Source organism: Balearica regulorum, chromosome W (genome assembly GCF_011004875.1).
Source record: "Balearica regulorum gibbericeps isolate bBalReg1 chromosome W, bBalReg1.pri, whole genome shotgun sequence".
In the NCBI taxonomy this organism is placed as follows: domain Eukaryota; kingdom Metazoa; phylum Chordata; class Aves; order Gruiformes; family Gruidae; genus Balearica; species Balearica regulorum.
In genome coordinates, this window is record NC_046219.1 from 18,331,838 (window position 1) to 18,347,783 (window position 15,946).

Consider the following 15,946-nt stretch of genomic DNA (forward strand, 5'->3'; position numbering starts at 1 on the left):
ATATTTCACAATTAACATAATACAATTTAATTTATTGGCTATTCTCACCCAAAATCAAATCCCCTTGAGGTACACACTGGATTTCCCCATTCACCCGCATCACCCACCAAGTGCACCCAGGTCCTTGAGCAAAAGCAATCCCATGGATGGGTTTGACTTTGCCTGAAGCAGGAGTAACCCACATTGTCTTCCCCAAGATATTCTTCTTACCTACTATGGGGACTTTATCTCCTTCTGTGGTGCGTGGAAGTTTTGATTGGGCAGGACCAGCTCGATTGGTAGACCCCCTAGAGTTAACTAGCCAGGTGGTCTTTGCTAAATATGTATCCGAATGTTTGAGGGTCCCACCACCCATTGCTCTCAGTGTAGTCTTTAGCAGTCCGTTGTATCTGTCCTGATTTTGGCTAGGATAGAGTTAATTTTCACAAGGAGTTAGGACAGGTGAGTCAAGCTGGCCAGGGGGCTATTCCATACCATGTGACATCATGCTCACCATAAAAGGGGGCTAGTTGGGGAGGGGCAGGATGGTGCGGCTCCAAGACAGTATGAGTGTGGGCTGACCATCCGGTCAGTCATCAGATTGGAAATTGCTTTCTGTTATCACGCATTCTGTATATTCTAAGTACTGTTGTTGTTGTTTCCCTCTCCCTTTGCTATCCCAGTAAACTGTCCTTATCCCAACCCACAAGTTTTGCCTTTGTCTTTCATTCTCCTCCCATTCCACTGGGGGAGGGCTGGGCATGGTGCTTAGCTGCCGACTGGGGCTAAACAACATCAGTATCATTCGATTTTCCTGGAGGCTGGTGCATGATAGGGGATGTGATATACCCACTCAATGCCATGGTCTTTGGCCCAGGTGTCTATGAGGTTGTTCCAAAAATGAGTCCCATTGTCTGACTCAATTCTCTCTGGGGTGCCATGTCACCACAGGACTTGCTTTTCAAGACCCAGGATAGTGTTCTGGGTAGTGGCATGGGGCACAGGGTATGTTTCCAGCCGTCCGGTGGTTGCTTCCACCATTGTAAGTACATAGTGCTTGCCTTGGTGGGTTTGTAGGAGTGTGATGTAATCAATCTGCAAGGCCTTCCCATATTTATATTTCAGCCATCCTCCATACCACAGAGGCTTGACCCGCTTGGCTTGCTTGATTGCAGCGCATGTTTCAGATTCATGGATAACCTGTACAATAGTGTCCATGCTAAAGTCCACCCCTCAATCACGGGCCTATCTATATGTTGCATCTCTTCCTTGATGACCTGAGGTGTCATGGGCCCGCCATGAGCTATAAATAATTCACCTTGATGTTGCCAATCCAAGACCACCTGAGCTACTTCAATCTTAGCAGCCTGATCCACCTGCTGGTTGTTTTGATATTCCTCAGTGGCCTGACTCTTGGGTACGTGGGCATCTACGTGACTCTAGCTGAGCAGCAATATCTTGCCATAATTCGGCAGCCCAGATGGGTTTGCCTCTGCGCTGCTAGTTGCTCTGCTTCCACTGCTGTAACCACCCCCACAGGGCATTTGTCACCATCCATGAGCCAGTAGAGAGGTAGAGCATCAGCCACTTTTTCAGCAATATCTAAAGCCAGCTGGATGGCTTTCACCTCTGCAAACTGGCTTGATTCACCTTGTCCTTCAGCAGCTTCTGCAACTTGTCATTTAGGACTCCATACAGCAGCCTTCCAACTCCGATGCTTTCCCATGATGCAACAGGACCCATCAGTGAACAGGGCATATGGCTTCTCATCCTCTGGGAGTTTATTATACGGTGGGGCTTCTTCAGCATGTGTCACCTCCTCCTCTGGCGACATTCCGAAATCTTTCCCTTCTGGCCAGTTGCTCATTCTTATTCCAGGTTTACAATCAGACTGTAATTCGGAATGTGCATTCGTCAGAAACCCCCAATGCCTAAGAAAGCTTGTGTTTTGTTTTGTTTTGTTTGGTTAGTTGGTGGAGACATGGCTGCTATTTTGTTGATAATATCCATTGGGATCTGACGCCACCCATCATGCCACCTTATCCCTAAAAACTGGATCTCCTGTGCAGATCCCTTGACCTTACTTCATTTTATGGCGAAGCCAGCTTTCAGAGGGATTTGGATTATTTTCTTCCCTTTCTCAGAAACTTCCTCTGCTGCTCTGTTGCCCCATACAATGATGTCATCAGTCTATTGCAGGTGCTCTGGGGCTTCACCCTTTTCCAGTGCAGTCTGGATCAGCCCATGGGAAATGGTGGGGCTGTGTTTCCACCCCTGGGGCAGTCGATTCCAGGTGTACTGGACGCCCCTCCAAGTGAAGGCAAACTGTGGCCTGCACTCTGCTGCCAAAGGGATCGAGAATATGCATTAGTTATATATAGTTATATATTAGTTATATAATTGTGGCATACCACTTGGCTGCCTTTGACTCCAGTTCATATTGAAGTTCCAGCATATCTGGCACAGCAGCACTCATGGGCGGTGTGACTTCATTCAGGCCACGATAGTCTACTGTCAGCCTCCACTCTCCATTGGACTTCCACACTGGCCATATGGGACTGTTAAAGGGTGAGTGGGTTCTGCTGATCACTCCCTGACCCTCCAGTTGAGAAATCAGCTTATGGATAGGAATGAGGGAGTCTCGGTTGGTGCGGTATTGCCGCTGGTGCACTGCTGTGGTAGCAATTTGCACCTGTTGTTTTTTGATCCTGAGCAATCCCACAACAGAAGGGTCCTCCTAGACACTGGGCAAAGTAGACAACTGTTCAGTTTCCTCTGTCTCCAAGGCAGATATCCCAAAAGCCCACCAGTAGCCTTTCTGGTCCTTGAAATACCCTCTCCAGAGGTGGTCTATGACCAGGATGCACGGATCCTCTGTGTCAGTCACAATGGGGTGCTTTTCCCACTCATTCCCAGTTAGACTTGCTTCAGCCTCCAACAGAGTCAACTGTTGGGAGCCGCGTCACTCCAGAAATACAGATGGGTTCTGCCCCTTCATAGTTTGATGCCATTAGGTTACACTGTGCACTCGTGTCCACTAGAGTCTTATACTGCTGGGGGACTGAAGTGCCAGGCCATTGAATCCACACAGTCCAATAAACCCTACTGTCCTTTTCCTCCACCTGGCTGGAGGCAGGGCCCCTCTAATCCTCTCCATTGGATTCGTTACTCACTTACTGCAAAAATGACTTAAAAGTCCCTTCAAGAGAATCATAAGTATGATTAGACCTTCCACTCAGTCTTGGAGGCTGCCTACTGGAAATGGAGTGGCATTTTTCCTGGAAGAATCCCCTTTTGTTATTGTTTTTCCTTGCAAGTCACGTACTCATGCCTCCATCCCACTTCCTCATCTCCTCTCCATGGTCACATAGGTAAAACCACAGGTTGCCTTGTGGTGTGTACTCTCTGTATCCTCTCTCTTGAGCAGAGGCACACTTAGTCCTAATAGCTGAGGTACTGGTCCGTAGAGGTGGGGAATAGGCCATATTCAGTTCAGTTGTAGTGCCTGTCATTGGGGTTTGAGTAGCCACAGTACCTGTCGGTCTGTTCTCTCTCTCTTCCGCTGAGAGTGCTGCCTAATATCGAGCAGTGTTTGATAGATACTGGCCAGGGCCCAGCACAGTGCAGTAAGTTATGCCTCTTTGGAATAGCCACAGTGTTTTCCTTTCAAATAGTCTATCACTTCATCAGGGTCCTGTAGTTGTTCAGGAGTGAATTTCCAAACCATTGGAGGTGAGAAGTTCTCTAGATACCTGCCCATATTCTCCCACATTCCATGCCACCCGTGACTATCCAGCCTCGGGGCCAATCTCTGGGTGATATTCTTAAAAAGAAATATTTATAACCCTAAACAAGACCTGAAACACATTTGGTCTTCCAGAGACTTCGCTGACAATAGGCATTCCTAGCACCATGCTGCTCGGATATATTTCCAGAGAGCCTACCTGGTGGTGGAGCTCTTGTTTCTAGTCTTTAGGGATAAAGTAGCCAGCAGACGAGGAGCTTGGGCTCAGCCAAGCCACAATCACTTTTACTCTGGAAAACACTAGACAGATATAAAACAACATCCTGTCTGTACCCTCTTCCTCTGCTTAGTGTGATCTCATCTCTCCCGGGACTCCTGGTTTGGACAACATCTTTCCTGACTTTTCATCATGCATGTGGTAGTGGATTGGCCTTTTTACTCACATGATCAACGTTAATCATGGTCTCTGTCCTTTTGTTCACATACTTCAACTGGAAGCAGTCTAGTTTGCATACTACCCACCCTCCCCTGGCTTCTTTACACAATCTGTCAAAGCAAAGAGCTTACTGGTAGAAACCCCCTTTTTCTACTGGAGAGATATTATCAAACACCAATGGATCTTGAGTGCTCTCTCATTGCTAATCCACTCTGAGGTCTCCATATGCCAGTGTGGGATGCCGTACTTGTCCAGGCTTGTTGGTGCCGAATACAGGGCCATTATGACCCAGCAGAAGGGGCCCTGGGGGAGTCCAGCTTGGGTGAGAGCAGGGATTGAGCAACTTGCTTATCTTGCACTGATAAGCACTGGACCTGAACAGGGGCAGGAGATGAGCAATTTGTTCATCTTAACAAGATGCAGCGCCTGACAGGTCTGCTCCTTAATCAACTAAGTGACGCCTGGGGTGAGGGGGAGCCTTCACAGCTTGACGTTACTTTGGTAAAACTAAACAGACCACCGCTCCTCTGTACTGAACGCCTTTGTTCTCCGCCACTTCCCCCCCCAGCCCCGATCAACTGCACAACAAGCCTTGTTAAGGGCCAATCGACACACAATACCTGACTTAGTCCCACCTCGCCAAAAGTATAAATCTGGCATTTAGAATCCTCTTTTTCTGAGGACGAGAACTCCAACTATCCGGACGGGTCGACGGGCCTGGACCTCTCTCCTCCCCAAGCAGGGACGCCTCTTTGGTAAGACTTGCGCCTCCGATTATGTCGGATGTTACCCCGGGAAAACTATCATTAACAAAAGTGCTGAACTATTAACTAGAGCTCAAAATTGTTGCAGTTAGTGCATTTATCAACGGCAATTCCAAACTTTTATATCTGTCGCTTCAATAAATTACCTATTTTTCTTTTCAGCTTGACGAAACTGTTTCAGTGAAAGTCCTTGGTGGGGCTCTGACAGGCAAACGTTGACTCTGATAAGTGGCTACACACATAACCCTTTAGGCATAAACCATTGACCAAGTCTGGGACTAAGACTGGACCTAGCCGCACCTAGGCTCCTCTCTGAGAAGGAGTTTAGAAAGCAAGGGGGTCCTTTCTGAACCTCGTGACTCAACGGGAGGGCCTCCCTCAGCCACATATCAGACTTGTACCCTTTTACGTGACAGCCAGCATGAGTGCTGTCACTATTCAGAAGAGAATGAGCTTGAGGCTCAGTTGGTCACTGGTGATATTGCAAAGCAAGGATCTGAGGAAAAGTTACATCAAAATGACATTTCCAAAGGAGTCATTCCTGGGATAATGTAAACAGATCCCAGTGCAGAAGTCCAGTTCTTGTCTCTAAGTTAAAAGAAGAGGAACTAGGTCATTTCAGTGCAAGTATCGCACACTGGTACAGCATAAAGTTTTGCTCCCACAACCCACCTGTTTTACCCTTTCCATACCATAAAATTAGTACTCATACATTGGCAACTTCCTGATGTATTTACAAACCATGCAAGTCAACTGCTCACCCACTTCACACTGTTCAGGTGCTTTCCAAGTCACTGGAGAGGCTGATGTGTGCTCATGTTCTCCAGAGCCCATGGTTTTGCTTGAAATTTGTTCCTCTATTGACATTTTTCAAAATGTTCATTTTGTAGATGACTGAAAAATCTCTTAGATTGTCTTGATCTAGATAATTGTGAAGATGAATTTGCATCACAGAAAAACACTGCTACTATGTTTGGCTTTAGCTGAGATCCTTGCTGGCTGTTTGAGCAGAGAGGCCAAGGATTTAATTTATCAAGGGACTGAATTTTTTTGTTACCTCTCCCATGATTTGGTCTCCATTCAATGGAGGACTCTGTCCAATGCAAAGTCTGGCATTGTTTTCAAGCAACATAACACTTGCATCAAAGAAGAAAGGGGGGAAAAGGCACTTAAAATGTTCTTTCAGTTTTTACTTGTAAACACCCCCATGGCAGTAGTTTACTGTGATGATCTAAACATACTATTTTTTAGTAGTGTTTTAGAACTCTAGAGAATTAAACTTTCTGAAGTTGAGATGAATGGACCAAAGCTGGAAATCTAGAATGGGTCAGTGCAGATGAAGGTGATAGAGAGGGTGACAGGTGAATGTATTTCTCCCATAGTGTTAGATTACTTTTTACCTACTGCTGTGCTTTCATAGAGGAACATTTGATAAAAGTACATGATTCCAGTGGGAAAAAAAATCCAAATAGTGTTTTACCATCTTTTATTTTTTAGCTTTTTGGGGAGTGCTGTCTGTTAGAAAGAACATAGGAGCTGTTAGAAGGAACATAGGAGTTGTTTGAGCACTGTGCTGTCTCAGTACACAGAAAACTACCTTTTTTCTGCTCAGTTAATGAAAAGACTCCAGTAATGTTGGTCATGTCTGGTAGAAAAAAAATAAGTACTTATTTCATATTTTGGGAGTGTCGTGGTTTAATCTGGCTGGCAGCTAAAATAACCACACAACTGTTCACTCACTCCCCTCCTTGTCCCCAGTGGGATGGGGGAGAGAATCAAAAAGGAAAAAAAGTAAAACTCATGGATTGAGATAAAGACATTTTAATAGCACAGAAAAGGAAGATAATAACAATAACAATAATGATAAAAGATTATACAAAACAAGTGATCCACAGCACAATTTGTCACCACCCGAAGCTGATGCTCAGCTAGTTCCTGAGCCACCCCGCCTCCCAGTCAACCCCTAGTTATATACAGAGCATGGTATTCCATATGGTATGGAATATCCTTTGGTCAGTTTGGGTCAGCTGTCCTGGCTGTGTCCCCTCCCATCTTCTTGGGTGCTCCCCGCCTTCTTGTTGGCAGGGCAGTATGAGAAGCTGAAAAGTCCTTGACTGCTTAGCAACAACTAAAAACATCAGTGTGTTATCAACATTATTCTCATCCTAAATCCAAAACATAGCACTATACCAGCTGCTAGGAAGAAAATTAACTCTATCCCTGCCAAAACCAGGACAGAGGAGCTATTAATATTTTTCTATCCTAATGCTTGAGATATTTTTTTTCCCCTGTCTTTCCAAACAAGTCATGGAGGCTTATTTTAGCTGCATGCCACATTATGGATATTTGAGATTAAAGTGACTGCAGTGGAAAGAACAGCCGATACTGGGGAAAAAGCATTATAAATCATTCCTGTTTCTAAATCAGTTTTGTCTCTATTAAATTGATTTCAGTGTCATTCATGACTAGTCCCTGAGTTTGTTAATTTTCCAACGTGAAAACTAAAATGGATATCTTTTTAATAGCTATAAGAAAACAAAAAATATTCCATTGCACACATCTGGATGAACTGAAATCCAGCTTTCCAGGCAATCCATTCTCTCTACTGCTATTGTGAGAAATAATCGTACTGTCTTATTTAGGATTATTTTAAATACTCTGGGCTTATTTGCAAGAAGTATTATTTCCTGATTTATAATTCTTGCAGCCCTATTGACTTATACAGAGAGCTAGACAGCGTCAGACTCATTGCCATTCTCAAAGGTATGTAAATAGCAGCTGTCAGTACAAACAAGACTGAAAAGGACCTTCCTTTGGAGGCCATGCATGAAGTCTGGCTGCTTACATAGTGTTGGAAGGAAAGTGACTAACGCATTCTCTGCAGACACTGATCCAAAGCTGGTCTGTCATGACAAGACATCTCTTTGTCAGAGCATTTGGAGAGGTGCTTGGAGTGCGTTTTGCTATTTTTATAGAGTATAAACTCATGCCTGGAGTAACCCCACTGAAGGTAGTAGAGCTATTGTGGGAAGTTGAGTTCTTTTTGCCATATGTACAATCTGTGTTGTGTGGAGTATGTAGATAGTAGAGTTGGAAACTGGAGGATCACAGGCTGCTTGTGTGGTAACTGTAAAAGACATAATTCTGTGATATACAGTATTGGACCCAATTACCAACTAGAAAGCACAACTGGATTACTTCATTAGAAAATATAGCCAGGTAGCTCGGCATTTGGTCTTATAGAATCTCTTGTAAGGTTATTATTTCAGTCTGCGTCAAATTGCATACTTCTAATTAACCAGATGGGAAATGGGAGCATTGCGTAAATGATAGTATCAAACCATGGAAGCACTGTGTAGGAGAGAGGAGATGATAATAATGTCTTACCCAGGAAGTCATCTGTGAAACAGATCTGATGGAGTCAGAAAGCATGGAAGATGCTTGAGAAGGCAGTGAAAACTGGCTTTTATTCACAGCTCCTTTGGCAGGAGCAGTGCTCTGAGAGAAAGCAGAGAATTAAAGGTTTTCTTTTTTTTTTTAAAGCAAAGTCCTCACTGACAAAAAAAAATATGTTAGAAATTGACTGTATATTCAGAGGACAGATGAAACAAGGGAAAGAGAAAAGCTTATTTATTTAAATAGCAAATTATTTTAGTTATCCATTTGATGTGCACAGTTGTCAAAATATCACCATAAATATAGTGGTAGCTCTCTGCTCACAACAGTTTGTGTTTTTGTAATATCTTGTATAGTGCAAAGTATTGGTAGGACACATGCTTATATCTTGGTCCCAGCTGTATGTAGAGCTGGATGCAGCCACATACTGATAGAGGGAAAGAGGTGGAGTATGACATAGTGTTGCAAAAGGTGATAGTCCAACTCTTGCATAGACAAGAATCACTGTTGAAAGGAGAGCAGTTGCTCTTGCAAAGTAATCTACAAGCCTGCATGTGAGACTTCAAAGTTACAGTGATTTGTCTCTTCTTTTTCATATGTTGTCAGGATTTACTTTCCTGTTCCAAAGCACTCTGCTTGGCAAGTCTTCTGTTTTGATTTTGGCAGGGCATTTCTTCCTAATGGCTTCTATCAATACCAGTGCATACACTGTTTGCTACTATTCCTACTGTTGTCCATAGAAGTTCCAGCTAGAATAAAGGCAAAATATAAAGGAAGAAAAAAAACCATGTGTACAGTTTTTACCTAAAGGGCAGTGTGGTGGGTTGACCCTGGCTGGATGCCAGGTGCCCACCAAAGCCGCTCAACTGCTGATACAGGCAGTTGTACAACAAGCTAGGTACAAGCTTGTACTCAGATGCAGACAGCTGTGCCAATATGCTTCTGACAGGGCAAAGGTTTGCCAGAATAAACCCTCCTCTACATCTCTGCTATTGCTAGTCCAGAAAATGCTCTGCAACATTACAGAATCAACAAGGTATCAAGTAAAGATGTGGAATAGAAAATGTAGATTTCGCTGAATTCTTCCATTTGGAACCTCTCTCAAAAGAAATTGCCTCCGAACCTTGTGTGTTTATTTTCTGCCATTTGCAAGTCCCCATCATTGTTGTTACCAATTTATCTGTAGGTGGAAGGGAGCCAGTGTTTTCCTCCTTCTTTCTAGTTCTGTGGTTGTAAGTACTCCTCCTAGGGGATGTTTGTTCTTCTTCACTGTATATGTTTCTTTTTTTACTTCATTATTTGCTGGGTGCACTATTCTCCAGAATATCCAGAGGTACATATTATATAGTTTCCTCTTTCTTTTAGAATTTGAGAATCTAAAAAGCCTTAATATCTGATGTCTCCACACCTGTAAATTTCCATAATTTATTTTGCTTTATTGATTTTATTGCTTTCCTTTATCTTACATAAAATGAACTCTGTGTTGTATATTCTATGTATAAAATGATTAACAAAAGTCTCCACAGACCTTTCTCTTCCATATCCCTAAGCAACTTTTTCTCAAACAATTTTAGTGTTATATTTGGTTTACATGGCAAGGTTTTGGTAGTGGGGGGGCTACAGGGGTGACTTCTGTGAAAAGCTGCTAGAAGCTCCCCCTAGGTCTGACAGAGCCATTACCAGCTGGCTCTAAGACGGACCTGCCACTGGCCAAGGCTGAGCCACTCAGTAACAGTGGTAGCACCTCTGTGATTACATATTTAAGAAGGGGAAAAAAAAACCCTACTGGGAGCTTTTGAAGCCAGAGAGAGGAGTGAGAAGATGTGAGAAACTTTACAGACACCAAGGTCAGTGAAGAAGGAGAGGGAGGGGGTGCTCCAGGCGCCGGAGCAAAGATCCCCCTGCAGCCCGTGGTGAAGACCATGGTGAGGCAGGCTGTCCCCCTGCAGCCCATGGAGGAAGGATGATGGGGTGGAGAGATTCCACCTGCAGCCCGTGGAGGACCCCACGCTGGAGCAGGTGGAGGCACCTGAAGGAGGCTATGACCCCATGGGAAGCCCATGCTGGAGCAAGCTCCTGGCAGGACCTGTGGACCCGTGGAGAGAAGAGCCCACGCCAGAACAGGTTTGCTGGCAGGACTTGTGACCCCATGGGGGACCCACGCTGGAACAGTCTGCTCCTGAAGGTCTGCACCCCATGGGAGAGACCCATGCTGGAGCAGTTCGTGAAGGACTGTAGCCCATGGGAGAGACTCACGTTGGAGAAGTTTGTGAAGGACTGTCTCCCGTGAGAGGGATCCCACACTGGATCAGGGAAAGAGTGTGAGGAGTCCTCCTCCTGAGGAGGAAGGAGTGGCAGAAACAGTGTGTGATGAATTGACTGCAATCCCCATTCCCCATCCCCCTGTGCCACTAAGCGGGAAGTACGTAGAAATCAGGAGTGAAGTTGAGCCCGGGAAGTTGGGAGGGGTGGGGGGAGGTGTTTTAAGATTTGATTTTATTTCTCATTCCTCTACTCTGTTTTGCCTAGTAATAAATTAGATGAATTCCCTCTCTAAGTTCAGTCTGTTTTGCTCGTGATGGTAATTAGTGAGTGATCTCTCCCTGTCCTTATCTCAACCCACGAGCCTTTCATTATACTTTTTCTCCCCTGTCTAGTTCGAGAGGGGTAGTGATAGAGCAGCTCTGGTGGGCACCGGGCCTCCATCCAGGGTCAACCCACCACAAGTGTGGTTTAGATGACAGCATTCTTAAGAAGGAAACAATATGTAAGGATTGAAAGAAAAAAATATGTGGGCATCAGTGTGGAACAGGAGGAGGAAAATAATTGGAAAATAAAGAGGTCATAAAGAAATTAATTTGGAAAAAGAGATAAATTAAAATACTTTTTAAAGTAGACTGGAAGTTGAGGACAGAGCTTTGTGAGGAGATAAGGGTTTATGCAGAGCAAGACTGGCAAAACCTTACAAGATTATTCTGAATTAGATTTAGAGATTAAAACAGAAGCATTCAGAGAGAGTCACAGTCTGCAGAGTACATATCTTGCTCTAGGTAGCTTTCCTTTCAAACTGTTGTGTGAGTTACTCTTACTAAAATACACTCTCCTGTTGGCTTCACCTGGGCTGGCTAGATCAAACACATGTCAATGGAACTGGAAGAAATGTTTCCTCATTAAACTTCTATCAAGCAGTTTTGCAACCTGTTGTAGAGGCACAAGGCTGCTTTTCAGTCTTCAATATAGACTTAGGAACAGGATCGGGCCATAGTGGTGGGGTAGGGCCACAGCTCTAATTATCTTTTAGATCATCTTTGCAGTAGCTTGGCTAAGTTTTAGGTTCCTGTTCTTATCCTTTCTGATGTATATTGCTTTTAGGTCAGAATTCTTGAGTTGCTACTGTTCCTGACTTCTGTAGAAGCAATGGGGTAATGACAATTTTTAATGATTCTTTGCTAAAGGCAGGCTGTTCTTAGACATATGCAGAGCTCCTAGAGGAAGCAGCGAGGAAGTTGAACAACATTCATAGAGAGGAAGTTAAAGGAAAGGAAAAATAAATGTTTCCTGCAATAATTACTAGGCTCTCAATTAAAATTCAACCTAGGTTGTTGAAATCTAAAATTGTTGTAATGTATGTGTGTCGTGGTTTTACCCCAGCCAGCAGCTGAGCACCACACAGCCGCTCGTTCATCCCATTGGGATGAGGGAGAGAATTGGAAAAGTTAAAGTGAGAAAACTCGTGGGTTGAGATAAAGGCAGTTTAATAGGTAAAGCAAAAGCCGCGCGCACAAGCAAAGCAAAGCAAGGAATTCATTCACCACTTCCCATGGGCAGGCAGGTGTTCAGCCATCTCCAGGAAAGCAGGGCTCCATCACGCGTAACGGTTACTTGGGAAGACAAACGCCATCGCTCCGAACGCCGCTGCCCCCCACTTCCCATCTTCTCCCAAGCTCCTTATAAACTGAGCATGATGTCATATAGTATGGAATATCCCTTTGGCTAGTTTGGGTCACCTATCCTGTCTGTGTCCCCTCCCAACTTCTTGTGCACCCCCAGCCATCCCGCTGGCAGGGCAGTGCAAGAAGCAGAAAAGGCCTTGGCCCCGGGTAAACACTGCTCAACAATAGGTCCATAGAACAAAAACATCTCTATATTATCAATGCTGTTTCCAGCACAAATCCAAAACATATCCCCACACTAGCTACTATGAAGAAAATCAATCCTCTCAGCTGAAACCAGGACAATGTGAAAGATAATTTAGTGGGGTCACATGGGAGTCCCACCTGGCACTCTATGTTTAAGGTCAAATTAGGGAATAGACCTTGTGTCTATTAATAATGCATTTGTGATGTTGTTCAATACCTGCTCCATGGATCAAGAAAAGATTCTTAGCCTTCATGGCTGTCAAGCCAAGCCTTTTAATGAATATTAGATATCTGTGTTGCAAAGTAGTTTTAGATCATGAAGAGAGTCTTATCAACTTTACCATTCACTGACTTGTAAGAAGAAAGTGAGGTGTGAGCTCTTTATTTTTGTTTGAAATAGTGTCATCACAAATATACACCATAGCTGCAATGTATGTATCTCTCAATGCAATTTGAAAGTATGGCACAAAATTCAATAAACTATTGCAGGATAACTGGAAGGAATGAGTTTATCATCTCATCCAAAATGTAATTAGAAAGCAGACATAACACCAGCAATGGTGACCCTGTCATTATAAAAAAATATATTGATGTACGTGATGACTTTGGTTTTACTATCTCTCTTTAATGATAGTGCCAACAGAGCACGGTATCACTAAACTAAAGCTTGCTCTTAATAGTCAGGAGCCAAGTACCTTTGGAATTCATTGGTAATGGTGGGGCTAGTTTGGACTTCTCTATCAGGTCCTTATAATGTGTTAAAAAAATTTCCAGGTTATACTTAATTTGGGATCAGATCAGGACCTGCACTCAGATTTTTTGCATCACCCATGTTTGTTTAAACTTAGTACAGATTATAAATGAGTGTTCTCATCATGACCTGCCTGTTGTCCTGTTTTTTGACTGGGATAGAGTTAATTTTCACAAGAAGATGGGAGGGGGCACAGCCAGGAGAGTTGACCCAAACTAGCCAAAGGGATATTCGATACCATGAGGTCATGCTCAGTATATAAGGGGGCTGGCCTGGGAGGAGGAGCCACTGTTAGGGGTCAGATTGGGCATGGGGCTCCAGGGGTGAGCAAATTGCATTGTGTATCACCCGCATTGTATATTCTTTTATAAGTATTGTTGTTGTTATTTTCCGCTTCCTTTGCTGTCCTAGTAAACTGTCCTTATCCCGATCCATGAGATTTACCTTTTTCTTCTGATTCTCCTCCCCATCCCGCCGCAGGGGGGTGGTGAGGGGTGAGCAAGCGGCCACGTGGTGCTTAGCTGCTGGCTTGGGCTAAACCATGACACCTGCCCTGGTTTACCTTATGAAATCTGAACATATCAAACACAAGGTAGTGAAGACATAAGTGTAATCCTTCAATGGTAATCATCTTTTATTTTCCATTCCATTTATTAACAGAAGTTCACTCCTAAAAGAAGCAAACAACCAAGTTGCAATTTATAATCATTACCTGAATGCCAATAAAAGTCCTCATGTGCTGCATGTGCAACCCATAAATACCGGTCTGCTAAGTGTTTACCATCTGTTCTGTAAATAATCACTGTTGCAGCATTTAAATCAAAAACATACTTAGAAATTTCTGTGCTCATTATCAGAGCAGTTCAGCTCATCACACTATTTCAAAATAGGTCTTCATTATTTTCCATCTAGGAATATTACAAGCAAGTAACAAAACAGGTGTGTACACACTTGGGACATCTGAGAATATTTTCAAACCTCAACAGTATTTCTGCTTATGCTAGTTAGACTTTTTTATACAACCAGTAATGATGGACTGTTTGGTAATTGTGCCACTGCCAGAAAGAGAAGCAGCAGCCTTTTTATGGATTGCACAGGGATTCAGTTCAGGCTTAGTCAACTCAACCTCAGAGCCACTCAGTTTACACTGGGTGCATTTAGTGGTTTAGTATAGGTATTAGCTTAGTCACTGCCATCCTAATATGACTTCATTATCTCATTTGTATAGTCCTGCCAGTAAATGGATATCTAACCTTACACTAGAGATGACAGAAATTATTTCTTTAAACCCATTTCTAATTTTCCAGTAATTTTGATTTTTGGCCAGTTTGAAATGTTAGGAACATGTATTTGGAAATGAATGGTTAAGATTATAAAATGTTTGTGCTTTCAGTGCTATAGTGTTTTTAGTGAATTAGCCTCAAAAAAACCCCAACCAACCAAACAAAAAACCACAGAAATGGATGCCATTAAATGGAATTTGATAAAAATCAGAAAGGAATTATCTGACCAAAGTAGGCTAGGATAGGAGTGAATTTCTCTTGTATTTCTCCCTGATCTTCTCTGGTATGTCACCCACAAGAATACAGTGGAAGTCAATAGTCTCTTGCAGTGTGAAAGTAGGGCCTGGTGTGATTGAAGTCCTTTCCTGGGGAGGTGCTGACTGAGCTGAGAATAAAACTGCACTGATGCTGTTATTGCAAGAACAGTTGGCTCAAGCCAGTGTGAGGTGCTCAGCCAAAGTGCTCATTAAGCTCTTTTGCTGTCTTCAGCAACAAAGATTTAATGAGCAATCTTCTCCCCCTACTTGCCTATAATTTTTCTGTTTTCTGTTTAAGGGAAAGAGGATATGTGTATATATGAGTGTAGTTGAGGGACTGATGTTGGTTTTAGGAAGAGTGGACAGAATATCATACATGCTTGCCTGTAAAGGGAACTGGGAAGAATAATGGATGAAGACTTTCTGGTGGATGGCTGGAGCAGAGGAAACCCATGCTGATTTGTCTCGGGGATGAAAAGGGAAGACACCTTGTTTCCATAGGGTGAGCCTGTCATCACAGACCTCTTCTAGCAGAAGATGGCTCAAGCTCCAGTTCATGCAGTACTCAATCATTAGCAGTAATTGTTATGCAAGTACTTCAGTCTGTGCCTGGTAGACTCTGTGACCAGTCAGGCAGGGCTTATCCTGTGGCTTTAGAGGCCCTGACTGGTCCTCTGAAACAATTAAATAACAATACCCAAGGACTTAGAGGGAAATTAAAAAATAATCCAAACATAAAGAACTTAGGTCATCTGCTTCAGGTACTTCTGCTTAGTAATAAACATGGAAAATAAAAAATAAAATCAGAAAATAAGCATGGAAATTGCAAAGAACGAAGGCTATTAAAAAGTACCAACAACATTTGGGGGAGAGCTGGACTTTCATTTTATTCTTCGCTTCATTTGCATTTGCGAAGTGGTCTGTAACACTTTATGTGTTCAGTTTAGTCTTTCACATGGCATAATTTGTGGTTCAGAATTCTTACTCACCTCATTTTTTTTCCCTAAACAAACATGTACCATTCATGTAGTTATAAAACTGTCTTGTCAGTAAAAAATCTGTAGCTCTCACCAATGCAAGGAAGTCTGATATTAAAAACATGCATTGCTTTGCTATCTTAAGATGAACCCATTATCATGTGGCTGAAGAGTAAGTTCGAGAGAGAAATCTCATTAAGAGGACAGAGTAACTACCTG